At 35.6% G+C, this 24,305-nt stretch overlaps 1 protein-coding gene across 4 annotated transcripts in view; it reads right to left on the bottom strand.

The window, feature by feature from the left end:
- CDH18 (cadherin 18) overlaps positions 1 to 24,305 on the bottom strand; it is a 576,293-nt gene that overhangs the window by 412,960 nt on the left and 139,028 nt on the right. For all 4 annotated transcript variants that reach the window (XM_074576161.1, XM_074576154.1, XM_074576155.1 and 1 more), the window contains exon 2: positions 22,430 to 22,526. The gene's annotated coding sequence lies outside the window, so the exon portion shown is untranslated. The remainder of the gene's footprint in view (positions 1 to 22,429; positions 22,527 to 24,305) is intronic.

Genomic DNA, 24,305 nt, shown 5'->3' with positions numbered 1-24,305 from the left:
CAAAAATAAACTAATAAATAAATATGTGTTTATCTGTGATTACAAGATGTTTGATTCTGTGTCATTGTGCAGAACTTTTTGTCCATGAGCAATCTTTAGTGCCAAGGAGAATCTATGATTTAGCCTCTCTCTCTCTGGAAAAACATATTTCATGTATGAATTCCAGAATTACTAGCTAGAAATATCATATCTAAGAAAAAATCATGGAGTGTAAATTTATTATACTGAGCAGATCCAGAAAATATCTAGGAGTTGCTCTAAATCACAATTAACTCATTTTTGAGAAAAAAAAAAAAAACACAACTAAAAAAAAAACCAAAACCCAGCAAGTGATAGGTCAGATGACAATTTATGAATTTCAAAAGAAACAAGCATGGTAAGTGGACTGCAATTCTTATATAGATCAGTAAAATAAACAGAATTACAGACAGACAATCCTATCAAATTCCTCAAAGTCTTATATGGAATCCTACATGCACATATAGTTTAGGTTATTGTTGAGGAAAATACGTATAAACATGCACAGAACACGTTTGTAAGAGTTTGCTATTTGTAATGCTCACTTCTCTGTATAGCTCTACACTTCATAGCCTGTACAACTACACTAAATCAAACCTGAATGCACAGAAAAGAAGAGATAGCATCTGTTCATTCATCATCACCTGCGCGTCATGTTGGAGAATCTGAATATCAAGCTGATGTCAAATCAAGGGGGAAAGGATTTGTATTCATCACCTCACACACAATCTTTATCTGCATTATTGACACTTGTTAAACTAATGGTTCATCACACTGTGAGAGTCTTACCTTCTTCCTCATCCAGTGACAATAACCAGTAGGAAGCTTTCAAAACTATAGCTAAGACTGCATGCACTGTTTGTTAAAATGGTGAAATAATTAAAGCTTTTATTTCTCATTACTGTTGGGGTGTCATTCAATTTTATTTTCCCCTGTATGTTACTTCCACATTTGTTAAAATAATCTTAGATCATTACAAAGTGCACAATTAGTCAAGAGTTTTTTAGTCAAAACAATTAAAAGTCACAAATCCTGAAATGTACTTCCAAACATTTTGTCTGGAAAATCCCTATTCTCAGCTGAAACTCAATGTGCATCACGCTCAAGATGATCCAAGCAGCTTACAAATGGACGAGTCCTTTCAACAGGAACTTTTGAGGGAAGGTGGTCTTATTTTGCAGAAAAACAGAGTAATTCGTCTTAAAAATCCAAAAATTTAAATTAAGCAAAGCCTTTGATGAGCATTCGTTGACTTAATCAAGTACTACTTGTTTGCTGCCAGAGAGAAACATCCCAGCTATCAAGAAAAACAAAGTGGAGAGAATCAACTGAAGAAAAGAAAGAGTGAAAAAATATTAATGAAGCACTTCCGAGATTAATATAATTCCAAATCTGTTCTACTTAAAGGAAAAACCTTCCTTGTACACATTAGGTTTTCAGACTGTTCCTGATGCTGAAACATGGGATCACCAAAACTTGACTGTATGAAATAAGGAACTAAAATATATGAGTATTTATTGCATGCAAGTAGACAAATGTTTGTAGAAATCCATGCTGTGCATCTTCACCCCACTGAAATCTTACAGATTAAAAAAAGCTATGCCAAACAGGATTCCTCTTTGAGGAAAGAAATAAAGATTAAGACAATATTTCCCAGAATTTATTTACCAGACTTTTTAAAAAGAATTATCTGACATATATTTAGAAAACTTAATTCCACACTAAACATTCTTAGTAAATAATTTTATTTTACTTATCATGTACACAAGATTTAACTGACAGATGCTGAGTTTTGTTTAGTTCCTTTTCAACACACATATGTGCATTAAATCTTAATGGCTTTTAAGCATAAGTGATTAAAATTATGAAGTGAAGGACTACTTTGTGTAACTGGACTATGAAACATGATATGGAAAGAGATTGACTTCAGTGAGTTTGGGAGTGGCTATGTAATGTCTTGCTTGCTTTGCAACCAATATGCATAGAAAATGGAAATAAAAATAAAAAACAATGATGTGCCCTTACCAAAAAGTAAAATGCTCATTTGAAGAGACACTAAAAAAAAATATTTTTTTCCCTTGGAAAAGGGACCCTTTGGGTTGGAAGGGACCTTTAAAGGTCATTTAGGCCAAGCCCACTGCAATGGCTGGAGACATCTTCAACCAAATCAGCTTGCTCAGAGCCCCATCCCACCTGACCTTGACAGTTTCCAGGGATGGGGCATCTACCACTTCTCTGGGAAACCTCTTTCAGTGTTTCACCACCCTCATTGTAAAAAATTTCTTCCTTATCTAAGTCTACCCACTTTCAGTCTAAAACCATTAACCCCTGTCTTATCACAACAGGTCCTACTAAAAACTCTATCTCCATCTTTCTTATAAGTCCCCTTTAAGTACTGAAAGGCCGCAATAAGGTCTCCCTGGAGCCTTCTCTTCTCCAGGCTGAAAAACCCCAACTCTCTAAGCCTTTCCCCATAGGAGAGGTGTTCCACCCCCTGATCATTTTTGTGGCCCTTCTCTGGACCTTCTTGAACAGGTACATAAAATAAATAGATAAATAAAAAGCCAGATAGATAGAAAGCCAGATAAAATAGGGAACTGCGTATAGAAGACAGATAAGAAAGTTCTGTTCTCATTGTCTTCCAACTCAAGGAAAATAAGACATTTGGTTCCAACTCATAAAAATTTACTTGTTGGATGGTTTGGCTTTTTACTTTTGCATATGTGTGTATATTCGCTTTACCTTAATTATTGTGATACAAAAACATTCATACATAAGAGTATCCTAAGATAAACATAATACTACCAGTTTTAGTTCAGATTCTGTACTATAGTTGTCATGTAAGTACTAACGAAACTTTCCAGAAAGCCTCAGTAAAGTCTGTAATTGAAAAACAAAACAAAATAAAAAAAAAAAAAAAGAAAGATTTGGCTGAATATGTTACATCAGTAACAACATTTCTGTATGTACAGCTGTACATACAGTTACATCACTGAAATTCCAAACATGCTCTATTTGAAGTTGTGACTGACTTCAAACGCTGAGTAGTTCACTCAGAGAAACTATTAATATGTAACACCTGTTCCAACTTACAGATTTTACTTAGCTGGATGAACCACTTCATTGTGATTACAATCAACAGAAAGCTAACTTTTTGAATTCTTCTCTATTTACAATGTAGCTTGTTAGCTCTCACTAGATCATTCTATATGCAGATGTCATAAAGGTAGAATGGCCAGTGCCATCAAAATAAGCTAAGGTTAAAAGAAAAAGGTACTTGTTTTGGAATAATAGCATTATGCATGGAGTTAATCAGAGATATTTAATCAGCAAAAACTCTGTATGTAATCAAGCCCTTAAAATTTGATTACCTGGTCGACTGGAATTTATTTGATCACAGTCTAATGCTGCTCCTAATTTCTGTAACTCCTATTTGATTTAAATTGTTTCTTTTAGGTTTGGTAGCAAATGGTCTTAATTTTATCTTTGCTTACCCAACTGGTATTTACCAGTTTTTATGCCAACATTCATACCTATCTTGAAAATTTTCAGGTGGTTAAATTGCTTGCTCTCTCCTATATCAACACCCATTTATGAAAGTTACTAACTTTAGTCGTGCCCTATAAATATAATAAAATTAGGAAACCATCAAGATCATGAAAATATAGAAACAATTCACATACAATATAATGTCAACATACCTAAGAAAACAACTTTGAAGAATCTTAATGGTAAACAATATAGTCAGACAAATATAAGTGATAGAAAGAAAGTGGAATAGCAAAATAGACCAGAAGAGGCAAAAGGGTCAAGGGAGCTATCAGAAGAATACTTGAGTAAGACGTTGCAGTTTCCCTAAACCAAATTTTCAGAAAACTGAATTCCCCTTAATCTGATCCATACCACAGATGGATACTCAGTCTTTGGTTGCTAGGTAAAAATGCTAATATCTATTCTGTGCAATGACTCAATCCTCCACCTTTGTTAAATCAACAAATTCACGGCCACGGCTCTTCTCAGGAACAATGAATGTCATGATCATAAGTAGCCTAAATTAACAACTACATATCCTAATATTCAGCTTTGCTAACTGTGTGATGGCTTCTGCCCCCAAGTAAGTTTAATTCTAGTGGTACATTCTTACTGCAGATGATTGGCCGGGTGATACTCCAACAAGGCAGGAAACACGGGACGCTACTGCTGTAATCACCCATAGCAGAACCTATAGCCTTATGTAGGATAAGTGCCTCATTTGTTATCGTTTAGTTAAATATAAATCTGTCTGTGAAATCACGATTTGTGCTATGCATTACAACTATGCACTGTTGAGCCTTTCAACTTAATCAGGTATTATTTGACCTTCCAGCTCTTATTAGCACCATGTTCAAAATTCAAGAAATCTTTTCAGTCAAAACAAGAATGGCACGAATCTAAGCCCTCGCAGTACTCCTGCTGGACCTCGTTATTTCAGATACAGCATCAGTTCTCAGTCTCCCTGGCAAAGTGGCAAGACAATATGTTCCTGCAGTGCTTTTCATGCCTCCATGGATGAGGGCTTATTGTGATGCTGCAGCACCTAGCTGGAACCACCCACATATTGCTGACCAATTTACACAAGCACGTACTTCTTTCTATAGGTTTCCTCTGTTATGACTGACTGGAAGCCAAACTACGTCCAAATTATCCTACCACTGGGTATGATGCATAGATAAACTGAGGTTAAATTATAAAAATGAAAGTTTCTTTAGTTTCTTGTAACCCAAACTGCCTGCCACATACAGGGACATGTTATTACTGGTATCCTGCCACACACTCATAACCTGGAGTTACAGTGCCATTCACATCTATGAGATACTATTCCTGTGCCTGTGGAAATAGCAGTGACTACAGATCCCCCTAGTAAAATCCAACTGGCATTACAGCTTAAGAGTGGGAGAATTACTAAAAACAAAGCTGCTGAAGATGCAATGTTTGCAAACAAGCATGCTGTTGAAAAAGGACAGTCTCCCCTAAGATGACTGTTAACTATTTAGACTGAAGAAAACAAGACAACATATGGTTAAAAATTCTCTGAGAAAAGATTTTGCTGTTAGACAATTCGAACTCTGCCACCATACATACTTTGTAACTTCTACTGATTTCGAGCCAAATACCTATTGCTAATATAGCTTAGTTTTATAAACATCTTGATAGTGAAAGGCAGTTCTACTAGGGACTGAAAAAAGCTGAACCAGGAAATTTCTTATGTAGATATGATTACAACATAAACATTTTCCACTGAGAAAGCAAAATAGTCCAAATATTAAAAACAGTTTAGTTTTTTATACAGTTCCAGTCTTGCAGAATCACAGAATGGTTGAGATTGGAAGGACCCTTTGGAGGTCATCTGGTCCAACTCCCAGCCCACAAGCTGGCTCAGCTGGAGCAGGCTGATCAGCATCATGTGCAGTCAGCTTTTGAATAATTCCAAGGATGGAGAGTCTACAATCTTTTTGGGCAGCCTGTACCGGTGCTTGGTCACCCTAACAGTAAGGAATTTTTTCCTTGTGTTCAGACAGAACCTCCAGTGATCAGAAAAATCATGATATGGTAATATATTTGCTTAGATCAACTTGAACTATTTGCTCAAAAAATAAAAAAGACACTGGAAGTTAAATTAATTTACAAATTACCAAGCATTAGAGAATTTTCCCCTGGAGATCCAAGCATGATGGCCAGAGCAGATGATAATCTATGCTTATGGTATTCACAAGAGCTTCCTTGTCCATGTTCTTCAATCATGGAATCTAATTAAGTATACACAATCCAAAGTTTACTTAACATTTAAATGAAACAGAATTAATCTTTCATTCAGTAAGATTTCTTTCTAGTAAAATTCCCAAACCAAGCTCAGGCTATTGCATCACACATTAAACTCTAAGAGTCTATAACTAAAGTAGCTTGCAAGGGCTCCCCTGGCATGTGAGCAGCTGAAGACTGATCATGAACAATAGAACTAAGTAAAATTCAGAAGCACAAGGACTGTTTTGGCAGACATCAGGCTTTTGTGATTAATAGAACTGTGCAGAACGCAGCACACACTGTCCCAGGATGGATCTTCCCTTCACTTTTTAATTTCTTATATAGACACACTTGCTATTTATGTTTCGTGTTTGCTTAAATTGAATGCTAAAAAAATTGCATGCTTACTAAAGGTATCTCTTTCAATGCCTTAGCCCCACACAACAACAGAACGCAACAGAACAAGACATTCTTTCTCATCAGAAACAGTATAAGTAACTTTTTTCTTCTAGTTCTAGAAGTGAGGTATAACTGAGAAGAAAAGTTATCTTGATCCTTTTACATTTTAAAAAAATGTAGAAATGTAGATTAAGGTTCTTGGAATATTATCTGAGCTTATCATTCCCATTTAAAAAAAGAAAAAAAAGTATTGGTCTGCTACTGTACCTGTTACGGTCATGGCATATTTTTCCTTGACACAAAATAAAGCACTGTAAAAAAAAAAAAAAAAGTGTAGCTCAAGTATGCTTGGCAAAGCTGTAGAATGGAGAACGGTAGTTACCTTGTGAACAGTGATGACTGGCAGTTTTGTAGACTGAAATATTTAATCCACCGACAGCAGTGAGGGTTTTTCCCCTGACTGCACCAAAGGCTTCACTAACACTAGTAACATGAATAAACACCTTGGAATTTGCGTTACTCGCCAAAGAGCCAATATGTGTCCAAAAGAAATGCTATTCTCTAAAATATTCACACTGGTATGATGACATCAGCCTATACTTAATATTTATATGCCTGTATTTCACAGGATAATTTACATATTTCAAGGACACTTATTCCATATCCAATAATCCTGATTAGGAGAACTAAAGTTTTTTGAAAGTGTAGTACAAAAGAAATCCCAACCTATTAATTATATCAAAAATGACCTTGGTATTACAGATATATTCACTATCCTCTGTGACATTCAGATAAAGCTGACTGCACTGTATTGTATATCAAAGCACCATGATATTCCGAGGTGTAGTCATAAATCTGTACCTGTTTATGTATTTACTGACTCATATGACAAAACCAACTGCTTATTACTTCCAACACTGCTATGCATAAACACACTCCAATGAGAATGCATTTATGGTGAACTGCATCTATTCAGTGAGAATTCCCAAAGGAGAAATAAAAAATTGCCAGAAATCATCCTGACTGCTATACGGGACCCAAAGGTCATTTTCTCTTGGACAACACTTAACAGCATCTTATGCAGACATTATATTCCCCTATAAATTCTTTCACCAAGAAAAAACTAATATTTTATATACAGGATTTGAAAGTCATTCTACAAAAAAAAAAAAAAAACCCACACAGGATTATGATCCAACAATATAATTGTAAAGGTTGTTTTTAAATTTATATTAAAAGGTTATCATTCCCCACTGAATTCTTCAAAAACAGAGGCAGAAACAACTCAGGAAAAGAGACAAGAACAAGGCGTACCACCAGTAGGACAGTTAAGACGACAGCAAAGGTAAAAGAAGATTATGACCTTAAGCAGACAGGGCAGACAGTACAAAGTTCTGAAAAGGCAATATATTCAGAACAAAACTCACGTACAACAAATAACATAATACTTCAAAGTTATGACACACATCTGCATGGCTGAACTATTTCTTTATATTAAATAATAATAGGGGGCCAAGAGGCAGAATAAAAATATAAATATTTCACTAGTCTCAAAATCTCTATGCTGATATAATTTGTTATTTAATATCAATGAATATGATTGTGCTCCTTTCTGATTATCCTTAACACGCAAAACAGAAGGATTTCTTTCGGTGTAACTTTCTAGCTGAAGACCTAAAAATTGACAAGTTGAAAAGCATCACCACCCACAGTATATGGACCAAGTATACAAGGGCTTTATTTAAGTTCTACTGAAATTAATGGAGACACCTTCTGACACAGCAGAGCTCCATCAAGCTTACAGCTATTGCACAGTTGTTAACATTAGACTTATTCATTTCAGTAATTGTCCATCTGTAAAATATTCAAATCAGGACTAGACTGTAAATTTCAGAGCAAATAACTCACAGGAGTTTCACATGTGTATATTTTGGGAGGTGTTTGTTTGCATTCCTAAAGAAAAGAGAGTAAAAATATCATGCCTACATTTCTGCCAGTTTAATGTTGGAAAGGAAGCTGTGGGAACCAGTAGAGTCCTGTGATCAAATTGAAGAAATATCTAAGATTGGAAACAGCTCTTTGATCTTCCCTCCTGCACCTTTATTTGTTTTAGCATTATACCCCATCGTCCCTTCCAAAAACTGAGTAAACTGTACCTTATACTACAAAGATCTTGTTTCCCTTATTATTCTAAAAACAATCAAAGTAAGGACACAGCAGAGAGAAGCAAATGAATGAAATACAATCATGGCAAATAAACAAATGTGGACAATTATAAAAAATATCTATCTCTATATATATTTAAAAAATGAACATTTGCAGCATATTGGACCCACAGGCAACTCTCCAAATGTATGCATACATGTACATATGTGTGTATGTATATGCATATACACACAGACACAGAGTATATACATGTAGTGGTAATGCGGAGCTATCCTTTTCTACCATCTGAAACTACCTGAATTCAAGAAGCAACCTGGTTTGTATCCCATATCCTACTTCTCAAATGTAACCCATATGCCTGTTTTCTGGCTATGCTTTGCTACCGTTCATCTTAAGAAAAAAAAGCTTTGGTTACATAAGTTTGTACCTTTCCTCATGTAGGTATGAATATTTTTTCCCGTGTCCTATTTCTTTTATTTGCCTGAAGCTCATGTGTCTTTTCTGTTGCTATATGGTAGAGGTTGCTCTGTCTTTCCCTTTCTCTTACCACTGTGATCATTCTTTTATTTCTTTCCCCTGCCTTTTTCTTCTCTTGCACATAGGTTCTTGGGCAATGTTATAGTGCAATTTTTGCAGCTATTTACATTTAATTCTTCGTTGTTTCCAGTCAATAACCACTAACATATTTTCCTACTTCCTATCCTCAAAAACAGTAAGATGTCTCCCTTTCTTTCTTCCTCTTGCCCTTCCTCTTTAGCTGGTTCAAATGTAAATTCCCCTCCTTTCTTCTTTGGATTTCCCAGCTGTTACTGTTTGCTTTTTTAAGGCTTTTGTTTAGGTCAGGCCTGGCACTTCTAACTGGCAGTAGTAAACAAAATCAGTAAATATTTCTCATGCCTTCAGCAATAATGCTTCTGCCTATTTATATCACAGAAACCCTGTAATACAGTCTAAACTTTAAGTTACAATCAAACTGAGCATGATCAAAGTCACTCTTGGAGAGAGAACTTGCTGCTAATTCCTCAAAGACAAAGTCCTGACAGCTGTGGTTCAGAAATTAGTGGGCTAATTAATCAAGACTGTCTGCATGTACATAGCCACCAATGTTTCAGTGGTGAGGATATATAAAAATAGTAATGAAAAACAAACAAAAAGCACCCAAGAAATTGTTACAACACTGCATGCTGGCTTGTAAGCCATTCATAGCAGCCACGTGGGAAGTAGAGATAATTCTTCCTCCACTAGCTTGGATGAGGATTTTTTAATAACCAGCCTTGTTCTCTGGGTGTATATTAGATAGAAAACTCAGATTTTATGATCTCTGTTAGCAGGGAAGTCCAAAGCTTAATTTAACATCAGAGTTTTACTGATTTTGCTAAGCTCTGGTACAAGATTATTTATACTTGTAGCAGTCTATTAGAATCACAGAATCTTTTAGGTTGGAAAAGACCATTAAGATCATTGAGTCCAACTGTTAACCTAATACTACGAATCTATTCTTACAGCTTAATTTTTTCTGCATTATACACAAATTATACAAAAATAGAAACAATCAAACCATGTTCTTCTTTTCTTGCTGTACTTGTAAGATATAAGCCTGACAACTGTTAGGTAATTTTGTTCCTTGCCTTACCGTAAATTATAACCTCCTCTTGCAGCTGAGTTGCCTGGCCCCTGCAGTGTGGATGGCGATTCTGTTTACTATTATAATATACAATGTAGGGAAGCATTGACAGAAATCTTAGGAAATGCAATTTCTTTTTCAACAAAGTTTATGGCATTTGTTAGTGTGGCTGAAAACAGACAGAAATGGGATTTTTGCAAGTGTTCAAAAGACTGATGTAGAAAACCTCTGAGATGCCAACAGTAACAAAAATTCCAATTTACAGTAAACACACATAAGGAGATAGGCTGGGATTTTGGGCCACTTCAAAAATGCGATTGTTACAGCCTATTGGAAGAACAGTTCATTCACTGGCCAACAACTTCACTCTTTCTTTACAACAGCCACAAGACGGTACCACACACATGTTCGTACAAACAACACTGGAAAGGTAATACAGCAGGAAGGTCAGGTTATTTCCTCTGACATTGTCATTCCTCAGCAGAAGTGTTTCTTAAGTATTTCTTTTCATTACAGGGAGCATGGACCTTTCCTGAATAATGCAGAACAGCTTTCATATGTATGTGCTGTTTCCTACTAATTTGAAAATAAACTCAATATGAGACTAAGGATACAGCGATTTTAAAGTATCTCTGAAAGAAATGTCTGGGAGAATTTCTTTTGGTACACTAATGTAAATACTGGTAGTTCAATTACTATGTTAAAGTTTGCATGTGCACACAGAACAATTCACTTAAATGAGGTTAAGTTTACTTTAAATACGTTAAGTATTTAGAAGAAAACTGTAGTGGAAGGTTTTCTTATCTTTATTCCCCACAAATAACCCTGATGTAAGCCTTATGAGCCGAAACAGTGGCTAGAATATACTATGGGCTGATTTATTTGTTTTCTTGTGTGACACATCGCAGCAGCTGAAATGGTGTATTAAATAAAGCTGAACTTCTAAGCCACATCACAATTAAAGTGAAGCCATTAAAGAAGTTGATGGAGTATGAGAGATAATTTTTATCATAGAACAGAATCATAGAAAGGTTTGGGTTAGAAGGGACCTTTAAAGGTCATCTAGTCCAACCTCCCCTGCAATGAGCAGGGACATGTTCAACTAGATCACGTTGCTCAGAGCCCCGTCCAAGCTGATCTTGAATGTTCCCAGGGACAGGGCATCCACCACTGCCCTGGGCAACCTATTCCAGTGTTTCACCACCCCTGTTGTAAACAATTTCTTCCTTATAGCTAGTCTGAATCTACCCTCTTTTAGTTTGAAACCATTAGCCCCTTACCCTATTGCTACAGGCCCTACTAAAAACTCTGTCCCCATCTTTCTTATAAGTCCCCTTTAAGTACTGAAAGACCACAATAAGGTCTCCCTGGAGCCTTCTCTTCTCCAGGCTGAACAACACCAACTCTCTCAGCCTTTTCTCATAGGAGAGGTGTTCCATCCCTCCAATCATTTCTGTGTCCCTCCTCTGGACCAGCTCCAACAGGTCCATGCCTTTATTGTGCTGAGGACCCCAGAGCTGGACGCAGTACTCCAGGTGCGGTCTCAACCAGAGTGGAGTAGAGGGGGAGAATCACCTCCCTCAACCTGCTGGCCATGCTTCTTTTGATGCAGCCCAGGATACGGTTGGCTTTCTGGGCTGCGAGCACACGTTGTTGACTCATGTCCCATTTTTCATCCACCAGTACCCTCAAGTCCTTCTCTCCAGGGCTGCTCTCAATCCCTTCATCCCACAGCCTGTATTGATACTGGGGGTTGCCCAAAGCTAGATGCAGGACATTACACTTGACCTTCTTGAATCTCATGAGGTTCACACAGGCCCACTTTTTGAGCTCATCCAGGTCCCTCTGGATGGCATCCCAGCCCTCAGGCATGTCAACTGCACCACTAAGCTTGGTGTCACTCAGCTTGGTTTTCTTCAGGTAAATAAATGTGGTAGCCATTTTTTATCACTGTATATGGTATACAAATGTCTAGGTTGAGTTTAAGTCTCTTATTGTGACAGACGTTTTAGGTTTCTGTCTGGTTTCATTCCCCCTCCCGCTTTATAATTGCCTTTTTTGGGGTTTGGTTTTGTTTTGGTTTGGTCTTTTTGGTGGTTGTTTTTTTTTTCTCTTTATTGTGTATTTTCTTGTGAAGTTTTCATCATATCTATGAGGTCACTATGGCAGATGACCTAATTTGCATCTTCTCCCAACTAAATATTTTATTATAATCCTTTCTAATCACAGCAGAAGTCAAAGAGAGGAAACTGAAAAATGAGTAGATTGAAACTGCAATCCCTTCAACTAAACTCTCAACATCTTCAATGGAAAGAAGAATTACTCTGTCATTTTTACACCTGCTTTCATCTTCTCTCTGGGGTTGTTCCTGCTGTGAACACCCTAAAGGCTATTTCTCCTCTGAGTACAAATATCTTATTTTAAGCTGCCATCATCTTAAACACTTCACATTCTGCTCACTTGAGTGCACTTATCATTTGCTTTTTGCTGCAGCTATAAATAATGTTAAGAGAATGTCAGCGTCTAGATGCCTTATCCACACATATGCAATGGAATCAGCAGGTTTTACAAAACATTTATCAACATAACATTTGGAGTTTTCACTCTGCTTTCCTTTGGAAAAGCAAGTGCTGCTACAAATGGTTTTCTCTAGACAAAGTGGTATTCAATTATTCAAATTACTTTAGGCTATAGTACTTGTACTAAGCATTGTTCATTTTATTAAAATAATGTTGAATGCTGTTAACGTCTTAACTAGAGATATTTTAATTCACTGCTTAGACAAAGATTTTTGAGTAAATATAATAAACAACCAGATACATTTAATTTATTAAAAACAAGCAAAAACTATACATAGCTTGCTAAACTGATAACATTTTACTTGAATCTAAATAATTCTGTTGTAGTCCAGACTAGACATCGTATAATGTAATCAGATGTTAATGATGAAAGTAAATCAAACAAAAATTGAAAAAAAAAAGCGAAAGCAGAGCACTGCTATTGTTTCGAAACCATAAAATGTAAAGCGCAGAACATGTTGCTTGCTACAAAGCAACTCAACACGGAATCATTTGCACGACCCCTTCAGAACAAACATTTTCTGTAGGGGAGAGGAGGATGGAATCAGTCCACAGTGTATATTTGCTGAAAACAGGAGAAGGAAAGAAACTTGAAAATTAAGTTGGAAATCCTTGGTCCCATATCCTGCTTAAAATGGAACTGCTCTTTTCCTGAAACCCCATCCCTCCTACCTCTCCATTATTCTGCAAAATTCAAACGATAAGCATGTTTTTCAACACTGCAGTTCAAAGGTTATGGAAAGCCCTGTCTTAAAGCGAAAAATGCATTCCCTAAGTTACTCTAACCTATTCAGGTACAAGATTTTACCATCTTTACTCAGATGGTAGTACCTTATGCATATGGGACCTGCCTTCTGAAGTCAACCAATCTCTGACGAGTCTCTGTAACAGACGCAAAAAACATAGTTTTAACCAGATGCTCTGCCCACTGTAATGTTTGCAGGAGTTTCTGTAATCCAAAAAAACCAGTTTTTGGTTTGAATGGCGTTTTCAAAAAATGCCTCCCACAGATTAACTTTTTTTACACAAGAAAGTAATCTCCTCCTGGCAGGAACCAAGCCTTTTGGAGTCTCAGTATTCTACTTCACTGTTTTGCAAAGAATACAAGACCTGAAGAAGCAATGAGTTTCCATTTTCCCAAAAGATGACATTCTCACCAACATAAAGAAGAGTGAAGATCGATAATGCTAAATGTATAGAAAATAACTGACACCGCCTCCTCTCCCCAAAGGAATAAATGAGTGTCTTTTCATTTTTTTTTTTCTTCAGACTTCAATCCATCAAACACAGGTTTATAGCCTTCAATATCTAATATTTTGAATAACAATAATAAATATATTTAAATACATATTTTAAAATTGCAACAGCCCAAGTTGAAAAACTTCTAAAGTACAGAAAAGCTGAATAGCAAAAATCATGTTTTAAAGTATTTATTTCTATTACACTGATGTTAATAGCAAAAGTCTTTTAATAATGCTTTCAATAATGTTGTAATTCAAATAGTATAGCTTTGACCCCAGTAATAATCTGATAATAAATTTCAGTTAATCATCCTAGCTGTATTTTTCATGTATTTTAAAGTATAGGGACACCAGTTCTACTCATATTTAAAAAAATAATAATATTCCATACTCAAACAGTGTAGTCAGTTTCCATCGTTTTTCTTAAGCCTTTTAAGACCACCTATTGATTATTTCACTTGACCAAGATTGCTAAGTAGATTTAAGATCAATATTTATTTCAAATTATACATATATGCATAGCTGATAAGAAAAAAAATTACTTATGTTTGGTCTTATTTAAGCTTCCCATGTATAAATTTTAAAAATAAATTTAATAAATCCTTGTTAATCCCATAGTCCATAAAACAAACAAACAAAAAGTTTTATCTTCATAGAATACTTTTTATGCAGGTAAGAAAAATGTTATTATTTTGCTAAGTTAGACTTCTTTAGAAGATGACTAATAGTAGCATATCCTCTCATCATTGGCACAAAAGTTGCAGATACATGAAATTTTTGCCTGGGAAGTCTGCCCTCCGTAAACACATTTAATGCATGGACATGGTCTTCTGTATGCTTACACTCATAGCCATCTGCTATGTGGGCACAGTTCCCATTCACAAGTTGATTGGACATTTTCCTTAGAGTATCCATGCAAAACAACAGGAACAATAAGACAAGCCTTTCCTCTTCTACCTGAATCCTTTTTTGTTGTTGTTCATAAACCACTGACACAAATACTTCAGTTAGCACACTGGTAAAGTATGTTTCAGAAAGCAATATCAGAGAAGTAGAAAAAAGTGTAATGAGAAATAAAAGTCTTGCTACCAGTAAGTTTTGTTGTAGTGAGCACCGTAGGGAATAACAATAACCACTTTTGTTGAGAAACGATATAAATAAGAAAGTATCAATATGATAGGGCACTCTCTGCAAGCAAAATCCTATGGCAGAAAACAGCATTAGAAAATAAACTTTATTCTAGAGATGAGGGATGTTCTCCAGAGACAACATCTGAGTATCAGTGTTTCCGTAAGTGAATTTGCTATTCTGAATTTCATCATATCTGTGTAATCAACCTGAGATCAGCAAACAGATTCCAAAACATTTTAGAAAAGCAAGGTCTCAAAATATACTGTGCAAAAAACTGAGGAAACCAAAATAAACAGGAATCTGCTTATTAACTTTTTGGTTACAACATACACAAACTAATAGGTCTGAATTCACCACTGAAGTTACATGGAGGGAAGTTATAGTTTCAGTGAGTATACAGTAAAAAATAACATTTGCAGGGTGAGCAATTTACCTTTCTTCCTTCTATATAAAATTTCTGTTTGCATCAATGATGTGGATTGTTTGTTTCTGTAAAAGTATGATGTTGACAAAAGTCCTGAACTATTTCCATTGCTTCTGTCTTTGCATCTTCCGAACAAAACCAGGCAAAGAACTGAATTAGTGTAGCTGTGGTTAATCTGAGTGGGAAAAAATGAGACCTCTTTTTCGAAAGAATACAAAGATAGGTTAAACTACCTCTTGATAATGAATGTGTACATAACTGAGAGAAAACTAAATTATAAAGGCATAATTATGGCTAAAAAAAACCCCATTAATAAACCCAATGAAATGTTTTTAGGGGAATCTGCTCTCAAACCATTATCTGCTAATACACTGTTTTCTTTACCTAAAAATTCATACTACTGTTCAATCCAGTTCCTACTTTGTTGTGTTTTATATTCAAAAGCCAAGCAACTTAATGCTCAGAGCTCTGAGGAAGAAAGCATTACTAATGTTAATACTGTGACAGCTTATATAAATCACTTTCTGCTCCTGGGAGTCAAAACAGGGGCTCGTCAGTGCTGGAGCACATCGATATTTGCCAAATGACTCTGTAGCACACGGCACTTTATGAAGTGAACTACATCCATACAAATGGAAAACAAAAGGCTATCATTCTGAATTAGTACAGCTTTACTCTGGTTCATTACAGAAAAAATGTCTAAACAAGAGTAAGGTAGTATAGGTCCCAGTCTTTAAAATTCATGCTTGCATTTTGGTTAGTAGCAAGAACGGAAGCATGTAGAAGCATTTCATACAGAGTAAGGACGTGCACGCAGGGTTTACACAGCTTACAGGGGAAGACTAAACGGACCGCTGACTTTATATGGTAATCTTTTCAAAATAATACTATGATAAATAATGTCAAAGAGCTGAGTACTCGCATTTGTGACTATCTCAAGTCCTACTGCTCAGTCTCAACGTATTACCATAGAGTATCTCTTAAAGCATACTACTAAAAACAGGGGAAAAAGGCAATTCTAACATGCATTTGGGAGAAACTAAGTATAGAGGGCTACTGAAAATATTCTGTGTTTGAAATTAGGCCACAGCCTTAAAGCTGTATGTTGCCTTCAAAAGGCAATCTCTGCAGAGAAAAAGAACCTGGACTCTGAAGAAAAGCACGTATCCAACGTGTTGTCCAAGACGACTCCAGTTAGGAAACCTTCATACACAAGGGCTTGTGCATGCAACCCGGGTTGAGTCTCTCTCTTAGTAGATCTCATCCTGTTTAAAAACATTTTGCATGAAGTATATACCTGTAACTAAAAACCATATCAAAATAATGAAATACTGCTGGTACTTCTGTCCATTCATTCTCTGTCCTACAACTGAAACCTCACTTTCTGAGAATGAAAGCGCTTCATATTCCAAATCAGAAAAGTAAATATACTAGACACATGTTATAATTACTGTCCACAGAGCAATGGCAGATTGTTTCTTCAAATCCGCAGTCAGTATTTCAACATCGGGTGGTGCCAATTTAGTTTATGAAAGCATAATATCTTTAATATATATATGACTAAACATTAATTATTTTCTTTTCACAATGTTTAGATAAGGTTAAGCACATATCAAAGTAAGTATTCTGAAACAATCTCTCAAAAACATTTTCAGCAGTGATCATAACGAGGTATAATTCAGGAGTCCACCAAGGGATATTTAATCATTTTTAAACAATGAGTTAATTATAAAGTCTGCGCAAAATGAACAAAGTCTGCAAATAGTCACCTGTCTCCCACTAGTCTGCACTGTGCAACTCATCTTTATCACCTGGTTAGGCAAAAATGGCATGGAGAGCCTTAGAAAGTTACAGAATTTTACGATTCCTCGTGCCATATACTCCTTTAGTAGCAATAAATGTTGCAAAAAAATACAGAAAAGTCTCCCTCTCTCACTCTTTGTACTCAACCCTGACAAAAAAAGTAGGAAAATATTGAAATAAAATTAAAGCACAGTTTAATCAATTAACTAAGCTGATCCGTGAGACCTAGTTGCACAGAAAAAAATAGAAGCCACACCTTGCATTTTAAAGATATGATGGTGACAATGGGATACTCCCCATTGAATAGTAGATCAATGGTTTGAGCAGTCAGTTAAAATAAGAACAACCAGGCTCAGTTCCATTCTTCTCAGCTGACTCCTCCTGATGTCTGAAGAAACCCAGCCCTGGGACAGCAGTTGCACCTTGTGCTGGGAGGGAAAATTGTGGTCCCTCTTTGCCTGAAATTCTGTCAAATTCTGCCCAGAATACAGAGACTCACAAGGCCAGAGAGTGCATGAAAGAGTGAGGATGAAATGAAAAATATACTGACTTATACTCTGGGGTAATAAACTAAATTTCATCTTTCTGTAAATTTTTCAACAAACTTGCTTCCCAGGTTATTGGAAATGTGGGAGCAAAAAGGATAGACTTAGAAACTTTAAAAAAATACAGTGACAGATTTTGTACCTTATTCACCTACTTGGATGCTCTCTTTTTCTAACTGCTGTTATTTCTCTGAAATTTGCACAGTCCGTGTGTGGACTTCTGGGGCACACAAAAAGGATAGACTTATTTTAACAAAATTTCAGACACACCTGAGATTTGTACACACAAAAAAAACCCCAAAACAAACAACCCCCCCAAAAAACCCAAAACACCACCCACCACAAAAAGTGAAGAAAAAACCTCATATTCCTCTTCTCTTGAATATGCATTCTAACAGGAGCATTGCATTTTTAATCTCACAGAAAAAATAAAAACAAAAAACAAAAAAACACAAACAAAACAAAAAAAAAAACCCAAAAAACCCCAAACAAAACAACAAATAAAACCCCAGAAATCTGCCTGCTGCCCTCTTGCTGAAAAGACACTATAGTTATCAACCTTTAATAAGTACACAGATTGCTGCTAATCCATTTCTAACAATGCTTTAAAAACATAGCGTATTCTTCGCAGTCCTGTAGGAATACACAGTTCTAGACAGACTTTTTGTCAGTAAAAATAGGAGGAATATTTTAAATAATCAAAGGCAAACTTCATCTGAAATGCATCGTTCTCCCACTCCCAACACATATTACAAATCAATATTAATTCTGTGTGTTCTTCCCAGCACATCCTCTGCATAGTGTTCAAACAGCTTTTAATGAATCCTGTGCTCTATACTTGTTCACTATGGCTTGCTTTGTATTTCCAGAAAGGGCCACAAGAAAGAAAATTACAGCAGACAAAAATATAAGGTGTGTTAGGATGAGATAAGTTACTTTCAGAGAAGTCATTTCAATTATTGCTAACGGTCTGTGCCAATGCAACTCTGTAGGCTTCAAAGAGTAGTAAAAGCAAAGACAACATTTTTCCCACTGTCAGCAACTGTAGTTGAACAGGAATTAGCTGATATGAACCGCCATAGAGAGGAAAATTGCATTTATACTGGGAGTGCAAAGACAATGAGATGGTCTGTTACCTAAATTACTTGAATTAATTTTTCATCGCCCTCGCTGAATATTAATCATCCACACAGTTTGTCTTCATATTGCAACCAAAATCTTCTCCAGTTCTCATAGCATGTCTACTTCAAACCACTCTCCTTTTACATCTATTTAGAATTCTATAACCTGAATCAAGATGTTTATTTCTAAACACAAGTCATTCAAAAGGAAAAGAAAATGATTTGCCAACAGTAAGAGTATACTGTAGTATTTATCATTGTAATTTACCATTCAAACACTCCTTTCACATTAGATTTCTACAGGAAAAGTTAAACTCCAAGCATAAAAGCATCTTCCTAAATACAAAAATGTTTGTTGTTTGGGTTTTTTCTGCTTAATTTAAAAAGGCAAACACTGAACGAACAAGACAAGCCTTAAGTTAAACAGCTTAACCTTAGCGGCCAAATCTGAAGTTTGCAATACTTGAATAGTGCACCTTACAACTGGGAAATTCAATGGCATTTACATTTTCTATAGCAATTTACAAACGGTGAAATAAAATTTCTCTGTAAATTTTTTTATTTCCATAGGCTTATAACTAGTAGAAACTAGTAACTTTTTCAGTCCTTTTATAAAGTGGTTATTTGGCAAAATCCAAAATTGTATACCTAATTATTTCTCAGCGTGATTCTTAGAAAAGTGGTAAAACTTCATAGACTGCAAGCATAAGAGACTCCTGCAGAAGAGACGATATCTGAAAAGCAGAGCATTGGCCAAATGCTGATCAGAAGCCATGCTCTTTTAAGACCGCGCTTTTTTTAACAGACTGACAAAGAGGTTAGCTGGGAGTATTTGTTCAAAGTTGGAATACGTTTGTATGAGCTACTTTTCTTCATAAGCTCATTTGCTGAATATATTTTGTAAAATCAACTGATCAGGTTTGGAATGTACCCGGATCTGCCAGATTATCATCAGAAAGTAACATAACAGATGGTTTATTCTCTCATATTTTAATACAACACACTATTATTGGTCAGTATAATCTTTTACTTATATGTAAGAGTGCTTTCACTGAAACAGCAAGTATTTGTGAGGATAGATTTTTTTTTTTCTTAAAAGCACAAATGATTGGTATTTACTGAGCATGTACAACCCACTCTCAGTTCACTGCACAGTACCAGATCCAGAGAATCCAGTCCTAAATCTAATAACGTCAATAGAAATTTTAACACCGACTCAGATAGCAGTTTTGTTCCTTTCGCAAGTAGTAACAAAGTATGTGAAAGTCAGCTAAATCTTATCACAGCAAAGCATGTCTCCTGCTGACATAAAAGGGAACTGTACAGCTGAAGCTCTTCAAAGGCTTTGAAAATGTACACCATTGTAATAGTCCTCAAAAAGATCATGAATTTGTGAATGTGTCATCTGATGAGTCCTTTATAAATGAATGCCTTTATTCCACCTCTCTGTGTTACAGTTTCACCTACTCAATGATATCATGCACAGTGTCACACCACTCAAACAGCAAGGTCTTTAGCTGTGGCTCACTGACATCAATCACTTTCTTGCTTTTATAGGGCACCAGATAGAAGCCTGGCTTTGTTCCCTATAAGAGCTTTTTTGCTTTTATGTTAATATGATAAAAGAAAATACAGAAGCAAACCAAAATTCACGACATTCAGTGACATTGAAAAAAACACCTGTAGCATTCCCGTGCTTAAAATATCCTTCTCCTCTAACTCAGTCATACATTCGTGACACAATGCCCACTGCAGTTACTTAGATGTAGTGCCAACAAAACCCCCCACTCATATGATTTATGTTAACTTTCTCAGGCTATGAGCAGGTGTATGACTGAGTGTGTTCCCTTCTTGTGTATGTTTGAAGACAGGGCACATGTAATCATTTCACCTAATCTTTTGAATGACACAGATGTGCGCCCTCATGTAGTAATTGCTGCACTTGTAAATTACATTAACATATTATGAAACTAGAAAAAATATTTTAACTTATAAATCTATACATTCAGACTGCATTTAAAGGCTTGGAGAGATATAAAATCCCAAACATCCAAAATTACTCTTACCCTGGGTTAGGTAGCTCATCTGATAAAAAAACCACTTATTTTTTTCTTTCTTTGATTTCTAATACTTGGTTCCTGTTTTATTTTTCACTGAGTTTAAGCCTAATTTTGCTTTTCAACTTTAGGTTAGATATTGCCTTCTTCTATGAGAGCTCACTGAATTAAATACTTGAATTTCACCACGCTCCCTGCCAATTCATCAGTTCAATGAAGATCTATTTTTGTTAGGTTTAAATTAATAAAACAGCATTAAAAATGAGGACATAATTATCACTCTGTTATTTTATCAGTTAAACAGTAATAAATGACATGATCGAGTTGAGCTATCAAATTCTGAAATAATCTTGGCACTTGTTCCCTACAGAGAAATACATCTTTATTTTTGATATTGCTAAGTGTTGAGTTTAAATTATATTATTGGATTGACTCGTTTGAAAAGATTTCCACCACTACAATTTTAACTTCTCTTTCACCAAATAGCAAATTAATAAATAAGTATTGCTGGTTTCCATAGACTGTGATTGTTTAAGAACAGAATAATATTTTGTAAACAGATCCAAATACATATTTTTGAGACCAGTTCAAATATTCCAACTCAGACTGCATTAATTGTCAAATAACTTGTTATTTTTTATTTTTTACTGAAAATTAAAATATATATTCTGTGGGAAAACCCCAAAATCACTATGTTTTGATGAGAAGTGACCTAGACCTTGCATCAGTCTCCACCAGCAATATTTTTAAAAGGTTGGGTCTGTTTCCTAATCAGAATTCGTTACCGTTCAATGCTACAGCTAGCTTCCCCTTATTTTGCAGTGTTACAGCTCAGTCGTGGGTTTTTTTCCTATAATTTTTCTACTTCAAATCTTAAACTTCTTTCTTTCCCACCAGCCCAGTTTTCTTTAGGTTTAGAAACAAAGCAAAAGAATAAGAATGAAAAAAATTGTTATGCCAGACAATACGTATAGCAAGACTACCAGACCACCTGCTTAAAAAGTTTGGCTTACAATTTTCCTAAGGGAATTAAAAGAATTAAGGACGATATTGGTATGAACAACAAAGTATGTAAAATAGTAAGAAAAATGAGACAATCTGAAAATCAAACAGGTGGGTAATAATAGAACCTAACTGTTCAGGTACTATTTAACTGGATTTACCAACTCTACTAACTGATTGCTAGATACCGTTCTTGACAACCTCTGCCAGGCTAATGGAGCAACTTTTTTTCACCGATGATCCACTGAATTCTTATTTCTACTTATGCTTCACACTCTGAGAGTCATATGAGTCACTGAACAGCACTCTGATGGATGCTGAACAGGAGTACGAAGAAAATGCTCCTTTTTTTGCTAAAGCACTTATAATCACTTATATGTGTCTTCAAAGGAGCACCAGACATTAGAGAAAAATGCTTTTATAGAAAAGAAAGGGAAAATAATGGTGAAGTAATTTTAAAAATTGTTATTTACCTAAAACAACCCAAACACTTCATTGAAGGTGAGTGGAAAGTATGAAAATATGAGGAGCTACTTACCACTTGATGACTAACCAAGAGGTTAGAAATGTTTTCTGTCAAAGTCTTGTGAGTCTCCACTGAAGATATCAGAAGCCTGACAATTTGGCAGCTTTCACTGAAACAGAACAACAACGTTTTGAATATGATCAGATAATAATGTTTTTCTTTCCATGATACTTAAGTAAGCAGACAACAGCATAGGCATTGGACTGTCCCTTACAGCATGACATGAAGACGTTAGAATGTTTATCCTGCACGTCTATAAAGCCAGTACTACAGTAATGTATGAATTTTTCTTTTTAAGCAGCTGTTGAAAAATTGGAACTGTAATTGAAATAATTAAATGTACAGCAATAGTATTTCCAAGGCTTGCAACTAGCTTGGGAGTAATTCTTGATTTCATATCTCATGCTAAATTTAGGAAAATGAGCTAATTTGAAAACCTTTTGATTTTAGAACAATGATGAATTACTGCCATAGAGAAATAAAGAAATATTGATTCTGAAAGAAACTGTTCAGAACACACAAAAAATACTCAAACAAAAGAAGTAATTTAGTCCTGATCTTGCACAGATTAAATCTGCTTTACAGAGTACTTTTCTTCATTTATATACATTAATTACTTACCAGCATTTTTCAAATATGTGCTATATTGGTATAATCTCATTAAACATTTTGACTTTCCATAGGTATCATCACCGAACTAATGATCCTAATAAATGTGAATAAGTCAACCAATAAAAAAATAATATTAGACCACTAAGAGATAATTTTTACATTATTCCTGTAACACCCTATCAGAAAATTCAATGACAGGTATGCATATTTTTAAGTAATGTGAAACCATAAACAGAATTTAGGTATAACATGTAAAAACTGCAAATAAACTTACTTTTTTGATATTTTATTACTTGATGAGCTTTAATGCTTCTAGATCTATGACACTGGAAGAATATGCCATATATGGCAGATTAATGAGTTTAAAAAAAATCATGTGAGATAAAGCATCACTCATTGTACTGTCAATTCTACTGGTAAAACATAACTGTATTTGACCATCATTTGCAGAGAAGCTTTGTTAACTTTCTTAAAATGCACTGCTCGTTTTAAACTACTCGTGAATCATTCATGATAAAAACCATGAAACCATAAGCAAGCCTAGCCCTCTGTTCCACACTTAGGTGTTTTGTTTTGCCCCACAACAAGATATAACCTCCCAAGTCAAGAAACCATCTTGCTTTTGACAGGAAAGTCCTCAAATATACCCTCAAGACCTTGAACAAGTGTTTGGGTCAAGGTATTAGCAGGAGTTGCAGAAATGGCTCCGCAGTTACATAATTTTTATGACTCCCACATGGCCCTCTTGCGATATAGCCGGTAAGTACCAGAGATCTCTAGTCACCCCAGAGGAACTACAAACAGTAATAGATAGATTTTACCAAAGCCGCCACCAACAAAAAAGCACTACCCGTGTTGCATAGTGTAAGCCAATTACAGCTAAAGTGTCAACTGCCCCAGAACTAGGCTGCTGATTCTTAGTTAGCATCACGGATGTGTCATCAAAGACCTGACTTTCTGCACATAGGCCTGTAACTCTTCCATACAACAGAAACAGAATCCGTTTTTTTTAAGTTTATACTTTAAAAATATTACAAGGTTCACAGTCCTATCTGTTCTGTCCTGTTTTCACTTTCTCTTCTTCACAATTAGGACATTTCTTCATTGCTGAATTCCCTGGTTTCACCTTTGCTAACTTTTTGTGGGTCACTTCCACTGATCTCACCTTTAGCAATTCTCCTGCAGTCACAGAGCAAGAGGATAGATTTGCTTTCAATGTCCCGCTGGGATAATTGGTCTCTGGCTAGTCTTAGAGAAACTGTGATTGATAGCTTTA

Source organism: Larus michahellis, chromosome 2 (genome assembly GCF_964199755.1).
Source record: "Larus michahellis chromosome 2, bLarMic1.1, whole genome shotgun sequence".
NCBI classification, from domain to species: domain Eukaryota; kingdom Metazoa; phylum Chordata; class Aves; order Charadriiformes; family Laridae; genus Larus; species Larus michahellis.
Note: the sequence above shows the minus strand (reverse complement) of the source record. Positions and strands in the feature narration are given on the sequence as shown.